Consider the following 18,512-nt stretch of genomic DNA (forward strand, 5'->3'; position numbering starts at 1 on the left):
AAGCGCAGTAAACTTCACAGTTAGAAGCTTTCAAAATAATCCTGTCTCTGTCTCTGAGCTTGAAAATGAGTGCGCTCTCACTGTGGAAGAGGAAACACATATTCAGTTACAAAGTCATAACATTTGACATCTTGCATTACAACTGATGTACGCACAACAACATCAGTAAGCTGATATGGAGCACACCTGTAAATCAAGACATTCTCAAGCTTCTCACCCATCTTTCTGGAGATCCTGCTTCCTGTGTCATTCTTTAACGCTGTTTGCTTGTTATGATGATGATGATTTATAGTACCGTAGGTCTTCATCCCTGCTCCTGGGGACCCACTGTCCTACCGAGTTCAGCTCCAGCCCCATTCAAACACACCTGCATCAGCTGATCAAGGTCTTCACCAGCTGTTCACCAGGTGTGCTGAAGCAGGTTGGAAGTAAACTTTGCAGGAGGAGCAGGGATGAATACCTATGATTTATACACTTTGAGTTTAATATTAAAAAGTGCATTTATGCATGGGGACCCAGCTAGCCTGTGTGTTGAGTAACGTGTGTGTGTGTGTGTGTGTGTGTGAGCGAGCGCTGTCGTTGAGTTAGAGCTCAGTGCTACAGGAAGTTCAGTCCCCCGCTGCGGGGTTCTTCCTGCGGTCCACCCGAGGGATCAGTGCCAGATAACACAGGGCTTGTGTTGGAGCATCCGCAGACACTCAAGCCCCTTCACATCTCTTCAAGACAGATTTTTTTAATCCAGGTAAACTGAAGTGGCCTTTTCTTGGACTTCATTGATGTGCTCTACTATTTGACATGGCGCTGGAGAAGTGGTTGATTTAAGACTTTATTAGACAGTGCATAATGCAGCTGGAGATAGACACAGGGTCAAACATGCAAATGTATAAAAACTAAACTGGAATCAGATTAATAACATCCTCTCCTTAGAAACTCAATTCATCAGTGAGGTTGGCCTCTGATTAAAATAAATTAAAACAAGGGAACGGATAAGTACAACTTGGCCACAATTTAACTAAAATAAGGGAACAAATGAATAAAACATGGACGCAAATTAATAAGTCATGGGAACAAATTATTAATTTGTGGCAACAACATAAGTAGACTATTTTTCCCGTCAGCCTTTACTCCCTAATGGCTAATTAGGAGAATCAGAAGGATTCCTGGCAGGCTGCTCATGATTTGGGCCGCCAGAGCCACTCAAGAGCAAGTGTCTGGTTTATTTTTGATGAGAGATAGTGTTAACTGTTGTTGTTACACCCAAACACAAAAAGATATCACGCTTGCGGTACGTCATTTGAATTTGACTTTTAATTTGTATTTACAGTATTTCTCTTTTGAGCAGTTAACCTATTCATATGTTTGAGTTGTTATTTATCTTTATGTTGTTGTTTTTGAGAGTTATGGGTAATATTGGCTCATCCTGATTTATCCCAGTTCTTTTGGGAGGAGGTAGAGTGGGTGTGTAACCCCTGAGCTGAGAACGGGCTCCACTCCAGCCCTGACTCCCACTCATGACGTTAAGATACAACAGACCAACATTTCCACATGTTGTGTTTCTATCAAGTGATCTCTGTGACTCTCACATGACGTCTTCAAGGTTAAACCTGAGCTGATTTGATCTAGATCCAAACTTCAGTAGACGTGAACAACAACGAGGAAGAAATACTTCAGATATAGTGACTAGAGCACATTCTAGTCTAAATGGCTTGAGTTATTAGCGCCAGTCAGAAATGAGTAATGCCATGCTGTTCTGAAGTTTAGGATTTTTGGAGAGTATGCATGAAATCCTTTCTGTGTACAAAACAAATATCCAGAGTGTTGGGAACAAGCCCGGTGCTGCAGTGAGGTGGGGCGAGGGGGGTAATTGCTATATTAAGAGGAAGGAATTCAAAATAAGTTAATCTATCCACTCCTCCATAGGCAGAATGAGCATGCTGTGTCTTGTTCTACACACTGCAGTAATGCTTCACTTTAACTCAATGCCCACATCACCTTGCGGCCTCCTCTCTCCTGCAAGAACTAAAAATGGCACTGGTTTCAGCCGTACAAAGTCTTTGATATTTCTTAAAATCTTACTATTGGTGAAGTCCTAAGCCCTATTCGGACAGTAATTGTTTCTCAGGGGGATGTAAGTGATTTTCACCATTTACAGTGGGTAGTTATGGATGTTAGTGTTTTTCTCTCACCACCCCCGTAAAAATCCCCGGCCAAATTACCTACTGTTTTTTGACAAACACAGAGGTTGTGTGCTAATATAATTGCAGTCCAAATCCACATCTTTGAGTTTACAAGAAGTCGATTCAAAATTCAGTGCTTACCCCTTTTTGAACACTCCCGAACATAGTAAGGTACATTAACTTTGTACTTCGGTGTAATTTGCATACATATTTATTTCTGAAATGCTGTAAAGTATTTAAAAGAACAATACTTCATAACTGCTCACAGCGACTGGAAGCAGAAAGAGAAGAAAAGCACTTAAGACATTCGAAATGGGTCTTTATTATGGCAGCAGCAGGTATGAAATACAGTTTAAAATGTGTATTATAAACGGATATATAAGCTAAATAACTATATCTGTATAATTATAACTATAGTGTGTCTTTTTAAACTGGAGATTTAAATAATCAAATAATAAATAGGATTATATATAATCAAATATGCTAATAAGAATACATTTGATGTAAGTATTTTTAAATGCATTTTACACAATAAGAATACATTTTGTAAATAAAATTCACTTTATTTACAGCAGAGAGTTATGTGACTGGTAACGTGAGCAGTGTGTCCGTAGGTTCGTAGGATCACAGAACTCATTGCGTTAATTCCAACAGCTCAGAAACTCATGTGAGCTTTGAGGTCTTGTCATGGTCTAGTTCAGGGATGGGCATCTCCAGTCCTGGAGGGACAACTGTCCTGCAGAGTTTAACCGTATCCCTAATTGAACACACCTGCCATTTTCTAACAATCATGAAGACTGAGAACAGATGTGCATGATTGAGGATTATCTTAACTCTGCAGGACAGTGGCCCTCCAGGACTGAAATAAGGTTAAATCAGGGGTGTCCAGACCTGCTCCTGTAAGGCTGCTGTCCTGCAGAGTTTAGCTCCAACTCTACTCTAACACACCTGAACCAGCAAATCAAGATCTTATTAGGCATGCTAGAAACTTCCAGCCAGGTTGCAGAGGCAAGTTGTAGCTGAACTCTGCAGGACACTGACCCTCCAGGACTGGACTTGTCCCATCTCTGGTCTGGCATTGGTGTGGTGCACCAAAATATTAAGTCAAGGCGAGCGTGTAGGCAAAGACATTTCTCAGTCCTGTTCTCTCTGCATCATTTTCCTGTCTTGTCTTTTCACTGAGTTTGTCAATAAAAGTGGTAAAAAGGACATAAATAAAATGAAGTTAAAACAGGGGTGTCCAGTCCTGTTCCTGGAAGGCCACTGTCCTAAAGAGTGTAGGTCCCACCCTAATTAACCACATCTGGACCAGCTAATCCAGGTCTTACTAGGCATACTATCTAGAAACTTCCAGGCAGCTGTGTTTAGGCGAGTTTGAGCTAAACTTTGCAGGACAGTGGATTCCAGGACAGGACAAGTTCCAAGTGGGGCTCTTAGGCCAGTATTTCCCCACTGAGTCAGGTCTGTTTGATTACGAAGACATGCAAAATGTTCACTGTTGTGGAGGCTTTAGGAATCTACTTTCTAGGCTACCAGCTTCAGTGGCCGAATCTTCGAAGCTGGTATTCCAATAAATGTTACATTTGAAATATTCCTAAAGTTCTTTGAATGTCAATTGAGATGTTTGACCATCTCTCCACAACAGATCTGTTATTTACCCAAAAGTATATGACTTTGTTTTTCACTCTGCCAGACTCAGTTTCTAGAAAGGTTTGTAATGTATCCCTTCTGTTTCTGCCCTTGCCACAGTGGGTCCACCCTGACTTTGCATTGTGCTTCCTGAAGAAAGGAAAAGCCCTGATGTGCTTGTCACACGAGCTGATGGCCGGGGCTGTGAGAGGGAGGCCAAATGTCTTCACTCAGTCCCTCTTCAGACGCTCAAAGGCACTCTGTTTCAGCCTGATGATGAGCCGATTGGATATAATCTTGAGCGGCGGACTCAGGAGATGGGGAGGGATAGGGAAACGCTACAGTAGGCTTTGCAGCAAAGGATTGTCTTTCTCCAAATGTAGGAAATGAGCATCGGAGGGTTCCTGGTGCCAGGCGGCTCGCTCCTCCTGTTACAACACGGGACCAAATTCAAACCATGTGTCCTCGCACCCAGTTAGCTGCTTTTGCCCACCTCTAGCATTAGCAGTCTGGACGGATCCGTTTCACTGGCTCTCTCCAGTGCAGCGTTCTCGTTCTTCTAGCCCCAGACGAGCTTCTCCGTGGGACTCCTGGGTTAATATGCTGGAACTTTCCCATGTCCGGTCTCCGAAGATGGCTGTTATCCTCAGAGGGCCCCCGTGCAAGCTTCAAGCTCATGTTATGGGGTGAGTACAGTAGCCCACCTCCAGGGTCAAAGGTCACTTCCTTTTCAGATCTCAGCTTAAAGATGTGTTAAATATGTGGAAGGACTGGATTTGTTTTTTGGAATATCTTTTTGTTTAAATATGCAGAACTAATGTGCCATTTGGTTGGGAGGGGGAAATATTTGCTGCCTGCTTCAATGCTGATCACTTGAAAGTGAAGGTGAAGTGACATTCAGCCAAGTATGGTGACCCATACTCAGAATTCGTGCTCTGCTTTTAACCCATCCAAAGTGCACACACACAGAGCAGTGAACACACACACACACACACACACACACACACTGTGAACACACACCCGGAGCAGTGGGCAGCCATTTATGCTGCGGCGCCCGGGGAGCAGTTGGGGGTTCAATGCCTTGCTCAAGGGCATCTAAGTCGTGGTATTGAAGGTGGAGAGAGAACTGTACATGCACTCCCCCCACCCACAATTCCTGCCGGCCCGGGACTCGAACTCACAACCTTTCGATTGGGAGTCCAACTCTCTAACCATTAGGCCACGACTTCCCCTTGTAAATAAATACACTTGAAATGTGTATTTATGTATTCTTTGAGAAAAAAAGGGAGGGAAGAAGCTGGGGGATGTAACACAGCACTTAGCTTGCTCAGACGACCATTTTGATGCCTGTTTAATGGACAGCCTTCATTCTCTGTGGAATATGGCTAAGCACCTTGTCCAGCGTAATGACCTGGCCTTAATAGCAGAGCCACACTATGTGGACAGGGTTCCTCAAATCTGGCCCTGCAGAGTTTAGCTCCAGTCTTAACCAAACACACCTAAGCAAGCTAATCAAGGTGTGTGACGGGTACAACCTGCTAGAAAAGAAGAAGGACTACTTAACCCTTGTGGGTTGTTGGGGACGTTTTCGTCCACTAGGGGGTAAAGTTGAGTCTTATTTTGGCCACAACTTTCTCTGTGTTTGAGCTAATGGAATGATTTTTGGTGACAAATCTTATTTTGACCCGTATTTTGGGAAAATGCTTTGAAATTTTTCAAAAACTCAACGGTACACTCGGGCAAATTCACTACCCTTTCGGGATGTTCGTGGATGTAAACATCCACTAAATTAAACTGCTGTAAAAATGTATCAGATAAATATTTTTTTCAATTTTTTTTTGCATAAATCTATTAATCAACCTCAGTCCTGATCAAAACTACCAAATGTAAAAAAAGAAATCCAAGATTTTAACTCTTTAATTACCAAATTCATAAATGATGTCACTGATTTGGGGAAAAAACACACAAAATTACATATTTTCAATATAAAAAGGGATTGTGGAATGATTTTTTTTTACCTTTTATCACAGTCTTGGGCATGTCAAAGATTAGTAACAACATTGGATTTAATGCATTGTTAGTTTTTGTGCAGCATTAGATTTTAATTTTTTCTCCCTCATTTGTTGTTAGTGGCTGTTTTTGCCCCATTGACTTCCATTATAACTTCCATTATAAACGAAAATTTTTGATTGCAAAACCATGACACCATATAATCATGCATTCTTGTTTGTTGGTGGTGTTACCTGTTGGGAAGAGGTAAAAGTTTTAATTTTTACTGTTGATCATAAGAGGTGGCACCATTAACCCTTTAGATAGGCCTGTGCAAAAAAAGCTTTGTTTCTGGCTTTTATATGGAGTTATATGCAGTATAACAGTATATTATAGTGTTTGTGTGTGTGTGTGTGTGTGTGTGTGTGAGTGTGTGTGTGTGTGCATGTGTGTAAGAGAGACCTTTGTGCACTTACTTTGATATGTCTGAGAAATTCAAAATATGCACCTTAGCTCTCAGAACTACATGGAGTAAACAAAAACAATGTAAGTGTATTTATGCAACTGCTGCCTTTTGATGGTGACAAGTACAGATGGCCTATGTGTGAAATGCTTGTCTTTTCTTGATGGTAAAGCCATCAAACAAGAATGCATGATTATATGGTGTCATGGCTTTGCAATCAAAAAATGCCGTTATAATGGAAGTCAATGGGGCAAAAACAGCCACTAACAACAAATGAGGGAGAAAAAATTAAAATCTAATATTAAAAAGCATTTCATAGTGACGAAAGGGAGGGGTTAGCATAAGCAAAGGTTAATTTAAACCACAGGAGACTACATGTGTTTGTGAGAAACACTGAGAGGTTACTGCCTGCTGCTGCTCATAGATCATAGATTGCAACAGAACCAAAAATAAAACCAGTTGAGTGATTAGTATGTGCGTAGTCTTGGTGTAAATGCCAGTCATCTGTCCTGGCACACATGTTTCTCTGAAAGACGCTCTGCTCTGCTGCATTGAAATGTTTGAAACCAGTCTGACATGTGGCCTCTCTCTAGGGGTGTGCCGGTTTCAGAATTGGGGATGACGGTTATGACGTGAGTCAAATGTGACGGTTCATAACATAACCGTCGGGGGGGGGGGGGGGGGGATTAGTTTGAATAAACGAGCAGACACTGATTAGCTACTTGCTCTACGTTTATTTAAAATTAACAGCAAGACAACTAGCACTGAATGTGCTTGCCATTAAATGAATCACACACAGTGAACAAATCCTTAACAACAACAAAAAAACTTTGCAATGAACGTGCTTTGTTTTAAATAAATCACACACAGTAAACAAAACCTTTTAAAAAAGTAGGCTACTTAAATTCTATAAGAGCATAAAAATGAATGAGTAGCCTAGGCCTAAATTAAAATGATAAAATCTACATACCTTTATTAAAGAAAAAAAGTCGAACAACGACTGTTGTAATACCTTAATTTAACTAAATAAAGGAAACAAAAAAAAAGTGCAATGACATTTTAATATCCTAATCTTTTTCGACTTCCAAGTTCCGTGACAGGAACACCAACATGTTCACTTTACTCGGTTTTAGTGACGATCTGGGGGGTAGCTATGTTCCCCGCAGTGCTAAAAACTCGCTCTGATGCTGTGCTTGTAGTACAAATACACATGTATTTACGTGCCAATTTTGCTAAGAGCAGATAGCGTGTTTCATTGTCTCGCCACCATGCTAGTGGATCTGCCGTAGAGTCAATTGATTGTTCTTGGAGATAGCGGGTTAACTCCGTGTCAGCGCGCGCTCTGATCGGTAAAGGTGGCAGAGATTTCAGACCCCCGTTTATTAAGGAGATCTCCAAGATTTCTCTTCTTGGGAGGGGGTGGTGCACATACCTCTCCCGAATCATCTCCAGCAGCAGCAGCCTCCGAAGCACCACTAACTCCGCCTCCGTTTCCCAATTTCCCCCCGGAGTGCATCTTTTGTCTCCTCCAATCCATTCCCCCCATTGCCTCTGTATCGTGGGTCAAGGAAAGATGACTTTGCCAAAAGCTCCTGAGTGGCTCCCGCCCGCCATCCGCTGATTGTTTTGCGGTCTATGGACGATGCAATGCTTTGCTGATGCGAGTCGCAAAAAAAGCCCTAGTCTGTTCTAGAAAGGATGCTGCAAAGATATTTAATGTATGAGGCATAGGCCTACGCTGAGTTTCACGATGAGATGCGCTCTAGTTCTCAGTGCAGTGCAAGTGAACGCGGCGCTCTGGCGCTTCCATGTCACGGTTATCATTGTCTGCTATATTTGCTTTTTATTTATTAAAATACATGCAATTGGTTGATGAAACATTTATTAAAATTATGATAAAATTTGTACAAAACGAAATTCGTTTTTAAGAAAGGTTTTCTACAAAGCAAAATTTAATGAAGTGGTAAATATCATGTCTGACGATTTACAAAACTTCATTAAGTGGTAAAAACCATGTCTCCCAAAATATTTCGCATCTTATGATCATATCTAAAAAATGAAAATAATTTTTGATAAAAAATGTTTGTAAAAAATATTTTAATGACACTGTTTTGGCGGTTATAGAGTTCTAATGACGGTGTTCAACAATAACCGCCGGTCTCACGGTTATATACTAACCGTCACACCCCTACCTCTCTCTCTCTCCGTTTCACTTCCTCTTGTCTTCTGCAGAACATGAGGAGTTGTTTCATTGATACGTGATTCTGACTCGTCTCTAAACTCCATCATGTCTTTCTTCCTGACAGGATCCATGTCATTGTGTCTGCACAGTTAGCAGATCAGGCGTCTTGTTCACACACAGATGTGTCTCGTAGCTTTACGTTGAGTGTGTGCATTGATGTGATGATGGAAGGCTTTTAAGGAAGTGAATGTGCAGGGATTGTGTGTGTTTTATCTGGCACAGAGGGGGGGAGAAGCTTTGGTGTACCTGTGCTGTGTTTGATCATCCCAGCGCTCGTCATTCCTATCGTTACAGTCAGCTCGGTTTACTGCGGTGAGAGATGTGGTCTGTCCCTGCGTGGATCACTGTACTCATTACTGTATGGGAAAGACAAAAACAGCCAGCCCATTGTACATTGAGAGCGCTTCTGCCCTAAAGGCTTTGGATTTCTTCTTACCTGTCACAAAAATCCCCAAAAGTGCCGGGTGGATGCATATATGTATATATATATATATATATATATATATATATATTTATATATTAGGGGTGTAACGGTACGTGTATTCGTACCGGACCGTTTCGATACAGGGCTTTCGGTACGGTGCAGGTGTGTACCGAATGACCGAATGCAATATTTTGTGTGTGGAACATAAGTAAATTTTCGTGTTTCCAAACGAACATATTAAGTGGCGGAAGTCTTCGCGTTCAGCGCAAATCCCCCCCTGCAGCTGATTTTAAGGCCGGTGACACACTGGCTGCGTGGCGTGAGCGTGGCATTTCTGCTGCGTGTCAGTTGCGTGACGGCTGCTACGCGTTTTGTGTGTCTTTACACACCAGAATCGTGCCTGACGTTGCGCTGCGCGCTGCTGCTACTGTAGGTGACATAGAGGGAGACCGCCGACAGACCAGGATCTTGTCTTTACTACAACAATATCTATGCTTCATGTTGAGCATAAATATAAAGCCTACTTAAAAACAGTATTGACGGTGTTTGACTGGTGCAATATGCCAGTGTGTCACCGGCCTAAGGTTTTCAAAAGGCATCACGCAAGTGTGAACATCACTACAACTAGGAAAAAAACGATTGTAATTCAAACACAGCTCCCGTCGGCATTTAAACAGACCTTTGGTCTTAATTCAGATCGGTCCAACGCAATAACGAAATCTGAGCAGGTCTAAAAACTGAAACTGTTGATGCTGCACTTCAACACTTCGGAAAAGTTATATATATATTTTTTAAATATGAGCAGGCCTACAAGCTGGGATTGGTAATGCTGCACTGTAATCATAGTTATTTATTTATATTTTCATTATATTTTATTATATGATATTGGTTTGAGACTGAGAGTATTTTATTTAGTGAAGAACTTTGCAGCAGTATTTTATTTCTTATTCTTTTTTATTTTATATATATTTTATTAAAAAGTATTTTAAAAAAAGAGTGTAAACTAATTGTAAAAAAAAAGTTTATAGTAATAAACAACCTGCAGTTTAATGTTTGCATTTCTTTCCCTTACTGTACCGAAAATGAACCGAACCGTGACTTTAAAACCGAGGTACGTACCGAACTGTGATTTTTGCGTACCGTTACACCCCTAATATATATATATATATATATATATATGAGACCTCTAACACTAACTTACTCTATTCTTTTTCTATTCTATCTGTTTTTCTTTTTATTTATTATATTATTTAAAAGCTCATGCTAGGTGTACTGTGTTAAGCTAACTGAGACTTGTTATAGCACTTATAAATCATTTCTCTTTTTGTTGTTTTGATTGCTTCCGCTGTCTTCATCTGTAAGTCGCTTTGGATAAAAGCGTCTGCTAAATGAATACATGTAAATGTCTTTTCAGTGGTATATGGTCATCTGACACAATCACCATAGTATTTTTGGTGGTTTGATTGCACATTGCAACAGCTCAGTGAAGAATTCAGTCAGAAAAGTTCCTTTTCAATATCTGGTCATTGGAAATTAGAAAGTGTTTATATAAAGTAGCACTAAACATGTGGGGTAAGATGACCTCCCTGGTGTAAGGTCTCATATCAGCAATGGTGATGAATGACTACGCTATTTTTAATTTTCTCATTCTCTTCATTTTTAAGATTGAGTCAGTAGAAGCAGTTTTGAGGTTAACTGATCTAATTTAGTTTCTCTAGAAAATAGTGATTTATGACATTATTATGTTGAATATCAAAGTTTTTGTGTCTATTTGTTAATGAGGGATCCGTGGACACATCAGGGTTTTTAGATTTGTGGAGTAAAAGTTGTAGCTTTTATTTTGAAATAAAAAGTAAAAATTAAACCTCTGGGGTAAGATGACTCGCACAGAAGCCCTGACGTGGTATATTGTTAGTAATGATATTATTTTTACATTAAGATGCATTACATTTGCCTTCATAGTGTTGCTATTATGACATCTCCAATAAAATATGGGCAATTAAATATGTCAATATTCATATGCCTGTATGTAAGTAATAATCTCTCTTATTGGGATTCTGCTAGTTCAAGTTCAAGTTCAAGTCTGCTTTATTGTCAGTTCTTCCACATGTACAGTACATACATACAGAGAATTAAAATAGCGTTACTCTCAGACCCCCGGTGCACACAGATAACATTAACATTAAATCCTAAAAATCTAGATCAAAATATAAAATGTAGATGCAGCTTTACAATAAGGGAATGTTAAAAAAGACATATAATAAAATTAAAAGGGTAGTGGAGTGGTAGTGGAGGTAGTGGAATGATATCAGTTCCATGCTGAATGAGGTAGTGAGCAGACCAATGCTGCACAAAGTGACTGGTGCATTTCATTGTATATTAGTGGGTGGGGGATCTGGGGGGGTGGGGGTTCATAGTTCAGTGGTGCCTGGGGCAGAAGAGGGATGGGGGGCAAGTTCGGGAGTGAGTTCAGCCTCCTGACAGCCTGGTGGATGAAGCTGTCCTTCAGTCTGCTGGTCCTGGCCTGGATACTCCGCAGTCTCCTCCCTGATGGCAGCAGGCTGAAGAAGCTGTGTGACGGGTGAGTGGGATCACCTGTGATGCAGAGGGCTTTGCGGGTGAGACGTGTTCCATAAATGTCCTGGAGGGAGGGGAGAGAGACACCAATGATCTTCTCAGCTGCTCTCAGCTCTCTGCTCAGCTGCTATGGCTGTCATCAGTTATACACTTGTCAAAATACAATTTTAAATAGAATAGTTTATAGTTACTGAGTAAAGACAACCTACATTTAGCATGATAATGCACTAAGAGAAAGTAAATCAAATCTAAAACCAAAAACACTTGTCAGACAGCACACAATTAGTTACTTTCAATAAGTGAACTTCATTTAACGTTTCCTTGTTAACCCAACTCTAACCCTATAGTGAGTACATGGTGTCTGCTAATTAATGTTAATTATTACTTGTTTAACTGCACTATAACGAGCACACCTTAAAATGAAGTGTAGCCAAACTCTATTAGTAGTAGTATTATACACTTAGTTGGTTATTGAGCTAACATTTGCAATGATCAAGTACAGTCGTGGCCAAAAGTTTTGAGAATTACATAAATATAGGAAATTGGAAAAGGTGCTGCTTAAGTTTTTATAATAGCAATTTGCATATACTCCAGAATGTTATGGAGAGTGATCAGATGAATTGCATAGTCCTTCTTTGCCATGAAAATTAACTTAATCCCAAAAAAAACCTTTCCACTGCATTTCATTGCTGTCATTAAAGGACCTGCTGAGATCATTTCAGTAATCGTCTTGTTAACTCCCGACCGACTCTGTCAATTTAGCACCGACTCAATTTTTTTTTTTTTGCTTTTAGTCCGACCGACTTGCCGATTGTAAATTTGCGTTAAGACCGACCAATTATTTTTTTACTCTTCAAACAACTAATACAAACGCAATAAAATACTTTTAATTATATTTAAGTAAGTATTGTAAATATATAAATTGCCTAAATTCGATTTTTTTACTTAAATATGATTAAAATTTGAATTGTATTCGATATTAAATGCATAATTTCAGGGTGAAGAAAAGCTTTTTGCTTCTCTTCTGAGGCTCAAGATAGCGCATCGAGCAAAATATTACTGCATGTTTATTCAAAGCATTAGAATACATGACTGTGAAAAAAACATATTTAAAATAATGTTTATGAACCAATTATTATTAATTAAGTTGCTTAAAGAACTATAAACAAAGCAGCATTATGTATGCATACATTGTTAAATAAATAAAAAGGGCGGAAAACCAGTCACACAGGATACATTTTTTCATTTAAAAACATGAGATGCGCGAAATATGCGTTCTGTGTGAACGGCTTGGTTTCAGTTTTGATGTAAACAAGATCTCCACATTGATTTTTTTTTTTAAGTGGCTTCAACTGGATAGGCTAACATAACCTTATAATGCAATGACACATATATTGTCATCGCATCTGGTGCGCGTACACGAGGTGAAAGAAGAGAAAGCAGATCCTGCGTGTCGAGCTCGTCCGCCTTTGAAAGTTGTGTAGACACAGCTGTGCACGCGGCGAGATGGACTGGAACACGGACCGGGATCATAAGGCAGCTTCCTTAATGCACACCTAAAATTCATATGCGCATTCGAATGTGGATTTTTATTTTAAATTCGACGAATATTCGGAAAAAATTTTTTGATAGCCTAAGAAAATCGCCTATGCGATTTTTTTGTTGTTCTTGAAATTTAATCGTAAACACAGCCATGTTGAAGCCTGCAGTAAATGTTTTGCATTGTGGCAGTCCACTCTGCTTATTGTTTTTCGAAAATGTACGTAACTTCACGCCAATTTATCATCAGAAATATTGGTCTTTACCAATATATTGAATCTTTACATTCCTCCTGCCTGTTGTCCGTGGATTTACCTATATTTGGTGTTATTTGCCGTATAAAACTTTAGACATGCAAAATCGATTTTACAATCGATTCAATTAACACTTGTCACTCAAATCAAACTGTGCTTTCTTGGGTTGTCACTTTTGTGAAAAAAATCTAAGTAAACGTTCTCTCATTTGTAGATTGCATTGATACGTAGCGATTGATGCAAGTAAAACAGTACCTCATTTTTTTCTCACCTGAAATTCATGCAATAAACATGTTTTTGACAAAGATTTCAATTTGTTTGTGGTCTATATAGCCTGCATCAAAATGAGGTTTGCAATGATGCGCCGAAGGCACGGGTTGAAGACCCAGTCAGTGACGTCACGATATGCTAATTTGTTTAAATTCATACCGACGTCATCACCATCACAAAAATAAACTTTTTTTTTTTTTACATTGAAACTTGAAAAAAAAATATAGACCGACCTACCGACCCTTTTTTTTTTTTTAAATTACTGTTACTGCAAACCAAAATATTTTTAAGGATGGCCTCAGGTGAGAATGTTGACGAGCACAAGGCTGGAGATCATTATGTCAGGCTGATTGGGTTAGAATGGCAGACTTGACATGTTAAAAGGAGGGTGATGCTTGAAATCATTGTTCTTCCATTGTTAACCATGGTGACCTGCAAAGAAACGCATGCAGCCATCATTGCGTTGCATAAAAATGGCTTCACAGGCAAGGATATTGTGGCTACTAAGATTGCACCTAAATCAACAATTTATAGGATCATCAAGAACTTCAAGGAAAGAGGTTCAATTCTTGTAAAGAAGGCTTCAGGCGTCCAAGAAAGTCCAGCAAGCGGCAGGATGGTCTCCTAAAGAGGATTGAGCTGCGGGATCGGAGTGCCACCAGTGCAGAGCTTGCTCAGGAATGGCAGCAGACAGGTGTGAGCACATCTGTACGCACAGTGAGGACAAGACTTCTGGAAGATGACCTGGTGTCAAGAAGGGCAGCAAAGAAGCCACTTCTCTCCAAAAAACATCAGGGACAGATTGATCTTCTGCAGAAAGTATAGTGAATGGACTGCTGAGGACTGGGGCAAAGTCATATTCTCCGATGAAGCCCCTTTCCGATTGTTTGGGGCATCTGGAAAAAGGCTTGTCCAGAGAAGAAAAGCTGAGTGCTACCATCAGTCCTGTGTCATGCCAACAGTAAAGCATCCTGAGGACTGGGGCAAAGTCATATTTGCTTGTAATTTTATTTCAGTACATCACAGAAACAACTGAAACAAAGATCTAAAAGCAGTTAAGCTACAAACTTTTTGAAAACTAATATTTATGTAATTCTCAAAACTTTTGGCCACGACTGTATGCTAGTACAGCTATTGCTCATTAAGAGACTCAGTTTATAAATGATCACCACACGCTAACCACTGCCTGTACTTTACCGCTGACCACTGAAACTCTTCAGGATCCAACACAAGTGAGCACTTCACACCAGCAGGACGTCTCCTTCCTCAAAAACACATCAATTAACACTTGTTCTCAACATCTAGTGCCAAAAGAAACAGAACATATTAAAGAAGATTGGACACAATTAAAGTCCATTTGATTTATTTATCCAAAGCAACTTACAGATGAGGACAACAGAAGCAATCAATTGTAGTATTACAATAACTAAAACAGATCCAAAACTGAAAGTATTAAAGAACAAGAGGTATAAGAGTTATAATAATGATTCACATAACACTAAACCAAACATATGTACAACTACACACACACACATCTATATCAATTCTATATGTGTAATTTAATTTCCATTTAGTTTGTTGAAGTATTAAAATAACTCAAATGAAATCAAAGAAAACTTAATAAAAGATCTATACAGACATAACAGTAAAGCGTAGTTTATCAGTAATCGTAATAACTGCCAAACACACATGCTAAAAATCAATTACTTACACATAGTAAGAAATGGTTACTAAAACTGAAAATAAGGAAATAATATAATAATAATAATAAGTAAATCATTTGCTAAATGCTCAACTAGGCTATTGTGTTGAAGTACATTTAATAAACCGCAAAAGCTATTTTTACTGTAAAATGTAAAATAATTTTTTTTGGAGCATGTTAAAAAATAAAATAAAAATAAAAAAACCTGAGTGAGAACTGTTTTAAAGCGCACACAATTCACACGGATACTTTCAGGTATCTACGGTACATGTCATCTTCCTGCGTAGACTTTCTTGACATCCGGGTGAAGGTCTGACAACATACCAAACTGAAAGGGCCCGGCTGAAACACACGTGGTCCTGCAGATCTTTGGTCACTGATCAGCAGAAGTGTGCCGTGCGTCTCCACACAGAAGACTGTCTGAGGACACACGGGCTCAGATTGATCCCACCACCAGCATGTGTTCTTCAAGACAATCAGCTGTCAAGCTGTGATCTGCAGTGAATGATACAGGAAGATCCAGATTGTGTTCTGAGGTCTCTCTCTCTGACACCCAGACCCTTCCAACCGTGCCACGGCAGACACGAAGACCAGCAACCATGCACAAGCAGAAAAACATTTGTGGTTTGGCAGGAGAGAGGGCCTGTGGATGTTTGGGCCTCCAGGTGTGTGCTGGTCTCTGTCGGGACTTGTGGGATAGCTGTGTGACGGCTGTAATGATAGGCTGCTGCGGCGAGGACATGACTGCACACACACACACACACACACACACACGAGTCTGCGTGGCAGGAGAAGCCAGTGGATTTCAGACGAGTCCTCTCTGCACTGCTCATGTGCTGCCCGCAGGCTGCTGGGAAACTGCACAGTGACTGATTGTCTGAGCTGTCAGTCTCAGGAAGGAAAACTGGGGTTGTGGTGAACCGACGTACACAATAAAGGTAATAAAGGAGGAAGACAGGGCTGTGGATCCCGCTGTGGGCTCGTTTCCCTGTTCTGCCCTACACACGGCCCATTGTCTCTCCTGAGCCCTCGTCCTCGTCCTCACAGTGGTGGATGGGTGCCAGGGCTGTCCTGCTCACTCTCAGAGCCCGCAGTAACAGACTACAGTCGCTGTGGCGTAAGTGCTCAATCATATAATACGAGGAGTTTTATACAGTAAAATTATGTCATTTTAACCGTGCCACTTGTAAAGCTCACACTACATATATATATAGGTGCATCTCAAAAAGAGTATCATGGTCTTTATTTTTTGCAATTTAATTTTAAAAAGCAAACTTATATTCTAGATTCATTGCACACAAACTGAAATATTTTTTAGTTTTTAGTTTTAATTCTGATGGTTACGACTTAAAAAAATGAAGAGTTCAGTATCTCAGTATTCAGAATATAGCAGTTTGATCTTGATTAGTTTGATTAATTGTGAGTATAAATACAGGGTAGCTCCTGGGCTAGTTCAGAACATGGAAGCACAATCATGGGACAGACGTGACCCTAATCATCACTGCAGGAGGCTCAGAAACAGAAGATCAGTGCTGAAAGAGCTTCGTTATTTAGACAACATAACGTTAATATTAGGACTTAAAGGCTATCTGCAAAAAGGCCCGAATGGACATGAACATATCTGCAGGGCTCTGAATGAAATCTTTTTATGGACGCGTTCTTCATGAAACAATGTGCAGAAACACTGCAGCTAAACTCTTAAAATTCATAGCATTTTCATCAACTATTCGGGGTCACCCCTACAAAATATATTGATAGAAAGTTGACTGGAAGTAAAAAGTATGGTAGGAAAAGCTGCAGAAGCAGCGGGGATGAGCACAGTCTTGGGAAGGAAAAGCTGATTCAAGAAGCCGGAGTCAGTGCATCGAGAGTCTCCACACTCAGACGTCTTCAGGAAAAGGGCTACAGCTTTACTGAACTAAGTAAAGTACCAAAAAAAACTTTTTATGGCCTCAAGTTTGATAGTACTCACTTTAGTAGTGCTGATACATTTTGGTGGCCCGACTGGAAAACACAATAGCAGTTTGAAACACTGAATGAGCTTCTTCAGTAAGTTGTGCTGTAGGCTCTCCTATAGCGTAATGTTAATTCATGTTCATTGTGTACTCTTGTAGTAAAGAGAAAGATTCGATGGGTTACTGAGGCATTAAAGCAACCACGCCTGCCACATTAAAGAGCGCCAAAACTATTTATTGTTTGAATTTCGTTATGAATTTGTAATTATTTTAAAGCTGATACTTAGTTTATTAAAAAGTAACAAAACTTTTTGCGATTACTGGACAGCAAGTGTGCTTTAAATAATGAAGATCTTAAGAAGAATCCATATTATTACTGATTATAGATGAGAATGTTAATGTTAATGATATTGCCAGTATCCACACAGCTTTACCTGTTGTAGTTTGTTCACGTGTTTGACCTCACGTCTCTCTCTCACGCTGTACAGCTCACCTGTGTTTATCAGGTGTGTGGTTTCTTTTTTTCCACTAAAACTTTGATGCACATCATCTCACAATTTACTCAATTCACTCGCTATTTAATATTTTTGGTCACAACTGCGACCATTTTAGTCACAGTTTGGAGCCCCACATATATTTTATATTACATTTAAATATTTTAATTAAAAGTTCAGCTAATTGCAGTGATATTAATTTAATCTATAATGCATTTACAATTGCAAATAGCACATAACTAAGTGTCTGAAAACATTATATTCAGTTCACACTTAAGCATATTCTTTTAAAGTATATTAATAAGTAATTAGTTATTTGTTTATATGATGGCGGTGTACACTGATTTCATGACTATCAAGTTTCCATCCCAAAACACATTTTAGGATTGATGACCAAAAAGGAAATTCCCAGTGTGACCCACAAATCACTTGGTTTTGTATAGAAATAAATACTGAGAGGTAGAGCCTCAGTGGACACACACACACACACACACACACACTGTGAACACACACCCGGAGCAGTGAACACACACACACACACACACACACACACTGTGAACACACACCCGGAGCAGTGAACATACACACACTCACACACACACTGTGAACACACACCCGGAGCAGTGAACATACACACACTCACACACACACTGTGAACACACACCCGGAGCAGTGAACACACACACACACACACACACACACACACACACTGTGAACACACACCCGGAGCAGTGAACACACACACACACACACACACTGTGAACACACACCCGGAGCAGTGAACATACACACACACA

General features: G+C 39.9%; 1 long non-coding RNA gene across 1 annotated transcript in view; it reads left to right on the top strand.

The window, feature by feature from the left end:
- The window catches only part of LOC132148770 (uncharacterized), an 81,167-nt gene that overhangs the window by 27,717 nt on the left and 34,938 nt on the right, over positions 1 to 18,512 (top strand). Inside the window, exon 2 of the long non-coding RNA XR_009434965.1 lies at positions 3,927 to 4,492. This is a non-coding gene — a long non-coding RNA (uncharacterized LOC132148770). The remainder of the gene's footprint in view (positions 1 to 3,926; positions 4,493 to 18,512) is intronic.

Source organism: Carassius carassius, chromosome 9 (assembly GCF_963082965.1).
Source record: "Carassius carassius chromosome 9, fCarCar2.1, whole genome shotgun sequence".
In the NCBI taxonomy this organism is placed as follows: domain Eukaryota; kingdom Metazoa; phylum Chordata; class Actinopteri; order Cypriniformes; family Cyprinidae; genus Carassius; species Carassius carassius.